The sequence below is a fragment of the Heterodontus francisci genome, unplaced genomic scaffold, assembly GCF_036365525.1.
Source record: "Heterodontus francisci isolate sHetFra1 unplaced genomic scaffold, sHetFra1.hap1 HAP1_SCAFFOLD_240, whole genome shotgun sequence".
Classification (NCBI taxonomy): Eukaryota; Metazoa; Chordata; class Chondrichthyes; order Heterodontiformes; family Heterodontidae; genus Heterodontus; species Heterodontus francisci.
In genome coordinates, this window is record NW_027140128.1 from 1,881,301 (window position 1) to 1,887,453 (window position 6,153).

Consider the following 6,153-nt stretch of genomic DNA (forward strand, 5'->3'; position numbering starts at 1 on the left):
AGCCGCTTTGCATCTTCCTCACAACACACATTCCCACCTAGTTTTGTGTCATCTGCAAATTTGGAAATACTACATTTGGTCCCCGCATCCAAATCATGTGAACAGCTGGGTCACAGTGTGGTGGTGAACAGTTGTATTTCTGTCTGGAGGAAGGTTTACAGTGGGTTCCCCATGGTTCCTCATAACTTCAGTTATGAGCAGACACTGGAAAAGCTGGGGTTGTTCTCCTTGGAGCAGAGCAAGTTCAGAACAACTTTGACAGAGTTAGAATCAAGGAATCAAATGGTTACAGGACAGAAGGAGACCATTCAGTCCATCATGTCCATGACAGCTCTTTGCAAGAGCAGATCAGCTAATTCCACTCCTCTGCCCTTTCATTGTAGCCCTGCAAATCTTCTCTATTCAGCTGCTTATCCAATTCCCTTTTGAAAGCCACGATTGAATCTGCCTCCAGCACACTCTCAGACAGTGTATTCCAGATCCGAACCACTCACTCTGTCCCACACCCCGGTACCATTGCAGAAAATCTTTTCTGTGCATTTCATCCTTCATAAATAATTGAAATGAAATGTTTATTAGGAAATGCACAACATAAAAAGGAGAGAGTAAATAAATGCTGAGTAAAATAGAAGTCAATATTTGGAAGGTAAAAAGAGCAAAAGATGTAACTTTTATTCTGGATCAGTGAGAGGAATATATCACACTTTGGGGCTTTTGTAAGAGGATTTACTGATAAACCTGGGATTTGAGAGGAAGCTGGTTCATGGTTTACAGAACAAATTCAGCCCCTGGGGTGGAGCCAACAGCTGCACCGTCCAATAACAGACAGGACGACGACACTGTCTCAGGCCTGGTGAGCTCAGTCGATGAAAGCATGAAACTCTGAATCTCAAGTTTTTGAGTTTGAGCCCACGGTGGGTGTTTTCTATTTCCTATTTAGGCTGATTTTACAGGCGTTATCCAGCTCTGAATTCCTCGGCAGAGAGTTCAAGGAGTGTTTCAAATGAGATTCAACAGCAGTATGAGAAAGTCTCTCCTTGATTCAGGACTCTTACCTCTCTGCAGCATCTCGCTGCTGAAGATTGAACTTTTTCTCATTTCATTCTCAGCTGAGGGTCAGTGTGGATCACTGGGACTTCTGGCTGTCTCCCACTTCACAATCCATCAGTGCTGAGAAATCAATGGGGAATATTACTCACATGTTGTAATGTTTTATAAATACTTGAATGTATTTCACACTGTGTCCAACAGTGTGAATCTCCTCTGTTATATCAGCTCACCAACACTTCAACAGAACATTCACATAATGTGAGCTCTGAGATTTGTTCAGATCCCATTCCCAAGACCTGGAAAGTGGGATTTGGCTGGATAGCTCTTTTTCAGCTGGCACAGACACGATTGCTAAATGGTCTCATTCTGTGCCATAAATGTTCTCCATTTTCTATGTTCTATGAAGTGAGGTGTGATTGGGAGGAGCAATTCCACCAGGGTTATATTTTCTACCAAAAGAATGACACAAGGGATACTTCGCATTTTTATTCATTCATTCATGCGATGTGGGCAACACTGGCGAGGCCAACATTTATTGCCCATCCCTAATTGCCCATGAGAAGGTGGTGGTGAACTGCCTTCTTGAACCGCTGCAGTCCATGTCGGGGAGGTACACCCACAGTGCTGTGAGAAAGGGAGTTCCAGGATTTCGACCCAGCGACAGTGAAGGAACGGCGATATAGTTCCAAGTCAGGATGGTGTATGGCTTGGAGGGGAACTTGCAGGTGGTGGTATCCTCTGCATTTGCTGCCCTTGCCCTTCTCGGTGGTAAAGGTCGCTGGGTTTGGAAGGTGCCGTCTAAGGAGTCTTGGTGCATTGCTGCAGTGCATCTTGGAGACGGTACACACTACTGCCACTGTGTGCCGATGGTGGAGGGAGTGAATGTTTGTAGATGGGGTGCCAATCAAGTGGGCTGCTTTGTCCTGGACGGTGTTGACATTCTTGAGTTGGAATTGCACCCATCCAGGCAAGTGGAGAGTATTCAATCACACTCTTGACTTGTGATTTGCAGATGGTGGACAGGCTTTGGGGAGTCAGGAGTCATGGATGAGTGAGAGGAAAATATCACACTTTGGGGCTTTTGTAAGAGGATTTTTTGATAAACCTGGAATTTGAGAGGAAGCTGCTTCATGGTTTACAGAACAAATTCAGCCCCTGGGGTGGAGCCAACAGCTGCACTGTAATTACTCACCTCAGGATTCCAAGCCTCTGACCTGCTCTTGTAGTCACGTTATTTGCATGGCTACCCATGGTAACCTCCATGATGTTGATGGTGGGGGATTCAGTGATTGTAATGCTATTGAATGTCAAGGGGAGATAGTTAGATTCTCTCTTGTTGGAGATGGTCATTGCCTGGCACTTGTGTGGTGCGAATGTTACTTGCCACTTATCATCCCAAGCCTGTGAGACTGAAATAGCTCAGTTGGGAGAGTGTTCGACTGAAGATGCCTGGTTCAATCTGGGGTTTTGGCAGTTCTCCTTTATTCTGCATCGCCCTTTGGTTTTGACTCTTGAGCTGCACAATTTACACTGAAATTATTTACCCAACTCTGAAGGTTGGATTGGAATAGAGAGATATCAATGATGGGAAATATTTACATTGTCAGCTTTAGCTTATTCTCTATCTCCTTGTGTCCTTTTCCCCAGTTTTTGAATCTTTCGGGGCCGGGTGAACATTTGATTTGCTGCATATGTCCCAAACTGAAGCCTTTTCCACATCTCTGGGCGGTCAGACTCACTCTGTCTGTTTTTGCTGCTCGTGACCATTAACGAGAACAGGCCACGAGTTCAATGTTTATCAGCAAACGGAAGATAATTGGAAAGAATTCTGTGTTACTCCAGACCAGTGACAAAGATGCAATGGATGTTATTCAAAATAAATTCCCTTTGACATTTTATGTAAACTTGGTTGCATCTAAAAGTTGGATTTTAAGTGTTCCAAAAATGTGTCAAATTAATGACTGACCATGTGACAGCGCACATGGGGATCAAATCCACAGCCTTGTTGCTATCAACACTGCGTCCTAACCAACTGAACTAAGCGGCCGAAAGACAGAGCCAGGTATGGGTTTGAGCCGCACGCTGTGCGGTTTGTGTTTTATTTCTCACACTGGGTGACAGAGCGATTGCACATCACATCCCTGAAACATTGTTCTGATATAAAACAGTGTGAAATAAGAACTGAGCATGGAAATGGAACGGAACCAGAAATCAGGACTTTAATCTATTAAAGTTGATCTTGAAATTCTACCATGCACGAACATTCCAAGAGAACGAACTCGATTCTGATCTCAAATCCAGGAACTTGAGCTGCTGTAAAATATAGCTGAGCCTGACGTGATTTGAACGCACAACCTTCTGATCTGGAGTCAGACGCGCTACCGTTGCGCCACAAGCTCACAGATAGAGGAAAGTCTTCCATTCCTGGCAGATTTACTTCCTGTTTAGATTCAGTGACAGAAATTAATTCAATCCTCATCTGACCTCCGCTCTGTCAAGGCCTGCCACCCGACCTGAACCCGACGGCACCCGACGACCTGTGTCGGGTCCGGGTCGTGTCGGGTCGCTCTTCCGGGTCTGGCTTTCGGGCTCGGATCAGGTCGGGCCAGGTTCGGGTCGGGCTGGGTCCAGGTCGGGCTGAGTCTGTGTCGGACACACACAGGAAGTATTACATTTAATTCTGCTGGGAAGTTGAGTTTAATAAGTGTCAAAAGTTGAAAAGCCAACCTAAGCTGGGAGTCCGGGTCATCAAGGAGGGAAGCTCTGAGTCTGCTCAGTGAGCAAGTGTGCATCTCTATGACGTCATTGAGCTCATGATGCTGCTTCCTGCAGATTCGGAATCGGGAGGTAGATAAAGTAAACATTCTGGTGGTCGGGTAAGGCTCGGGTTAGTTCGGGCGTGGGAATAAATGGAGATACTCAGGCCGGGTCGGGCTCGGGTCCAATGTGGTTCAGTCAGGTTCGGGTACGGGTTTTTTTCCCTGACCTGAGCAGGCCTTTACCGCTCTGTCAGTTCAGTGCCTGATTTAAAATACTTGGAGTTCTGTTTTACAGGGACTCGGCTGTTTAAGTGTTTCCCAGACCCACTACTCTGATTAATCAGACATTTTGCTGTTAACTGCTGCTGCTGCAATTGAAATGTAAAAAAGAATTTCCAGTGACCTGCAACCAATGGACAAATACATTTCAGAAAGTTAAAGCTCATTCACCAATCCACAAATGTGTCTTTCTGCTTATATTTATAAACAACTCCTTCTCTCCACTATGAGAACTATACAATCACTACAGTTATTTGAAAGTTTGAATAAGATGTTCCAGTTCATCAATTTTAAAACTGCAGCAGGTATTTTCCAGAAAACCTCTCTGTTGGAACCTCAGTCCCATTTAGATTGAAAGTGGACAATTAATGTATTCAATTGTTCATTGTGGACAGGTATCTGACTGAGAATAAATCTCATTAACTTTCAATGAGGTGGCAATATTTCTGTGCTCCCATTTTACACAGTCTGTCCTGTTCATGCACCATGTTTTTATTCTCCTCTCCCATTCTCCAAGGGATACAGATTACAAGCATCATCAATCTCGCTGTTGAAAAGCATTGGAAGAATCTGGTCACACAGGTATTGAAACATTCATTTTCTGCCATTTTACAAGTTGGTTGCTTTAAACACAGTACGATGTACAATCATCTTGAAAAGAGATTCTCTTCAATATCCAATACAAACTGAATTACAAACCTGACAGACAAACACAGGAGAACAAGTGACAATGAACACAAACCTCATGGTGCTCATTTTCAGATTTATTGCAGTCATCCGACAAAACAAGTGAAAGAATATTACAGTGAAATGATTTGGAAAGTAGGTGTGACTTTTGTTGGTGCCTTTCTTTGCTCTGTTGGTGAAACTTTCTTGCACCTGACTCCTGTTCATGTCTCTGCTTCCTCTATTGAATGAGGAAGGAGGTATTTGATCAGAAATCAACTGGATTGTGTACCTTTGAGAGGGGATTTATGCACCATCAGGGCTGGAAACAGGAGTGAGTGAAAGACACTGTGTGGAGTTTGATTTTGTACAGAGGGAGAGCAAATCTAACAGGACTGTGAGATATTGGCCTGGATTTTACAGCCCCAATAGCGGTGAACTCTGAGACTTTCACTGCTATTGAGGGTCTGAACAGCACTGCAACTGCCGGTACATGCACACACTAACACCAGCATCTGGAAGTTGTGGTGGTGAGAAATGTGCTTAGAAGGAGCCTCTGATCATAATCGCATCAGCCCACTCTTTAAAGTGACAGGGCCTTTAGTTCAGCAATTTGGGCTCATTGCCCACAATGTATCCTGATTTTTACCTGGGTTGGATTAAAGCCGGTACCAACAGGCTCAGGGCTGCTCGGGAAGGACTTTTCTGTTGACACAACATCTCCACTATTCCAGGAAGACACCGGCAGCAGCAGGGGCAACTTTCAGAGGGAGTTCAGACATTTTAAATGTTGTATTTTATTTCTTAGTTGTATGTAAGTTTTTAGCATGGCCTGATCAGAGTTCTTAAATTTATATCTGACTTTTTATTAACAAGATTGAAGTGCTTTTAAAAGATCTCTAAATGTATATGACTTTTTATCAAGATTTACTTGGCTTCTTTGTGAAGACTCGAGTAAGATTGAAGTGACTTTTAAAAACTACATCTTATCCTTTAAAATCCTGCTTCCATGTAGATGGCGTTGGAAGATGACTTCAGAATAGCTTAGACTATCTTTCTGATAGGTACTGCAACAGCTTAAGACCTACTTTTCTGCAAAAGCTGGTTTATTACCTTCCGGGAGCGGAGAGGAGCGGAGCGGAGCATACCTATATGTACCGATATGAGGAGAACGCCGAGAGTGGAGCCTCTAAATCCAATCCGAGGATCGAGGCACAGTCTCTTACCTTCCAGGAGTGGAGTGGAGCTCTTCCAGTGTGCTGGAGTTTTGAAAAAAAAGAAGCCAACTGTGACGTCAGAGGAGAGCTGCAAGGTGATTGGTTGGTGAGTCACTGCTGTTAGTGTATTCAAATATCTTAAAGAAAAGGGCAAAGTTTTTTAGTTGAAAAAAAAACCTCTG

The 6,153-nt window shown here is 43.9% G+C and overlaps 1 non-coding gene across 1 annotated transcript; it reads right to left on the bottom strand.

Annotated features, from left to right (window-relative positions):
• Window positions 1–3,377: 3,377 nt before the first annotated feature.
• Window positions 3,378–3,449, bottom strand: trnaw-cca (transfer RNA tryptophan (anticodon CCA)). Its single transcript has one exon. It is a non-coding gene; the product is annotated as a tRNA-Trp (tRNA).
• Between the last annotated feature and the right edge of the window lie 2,704 nt (window positions 3,450–6,153).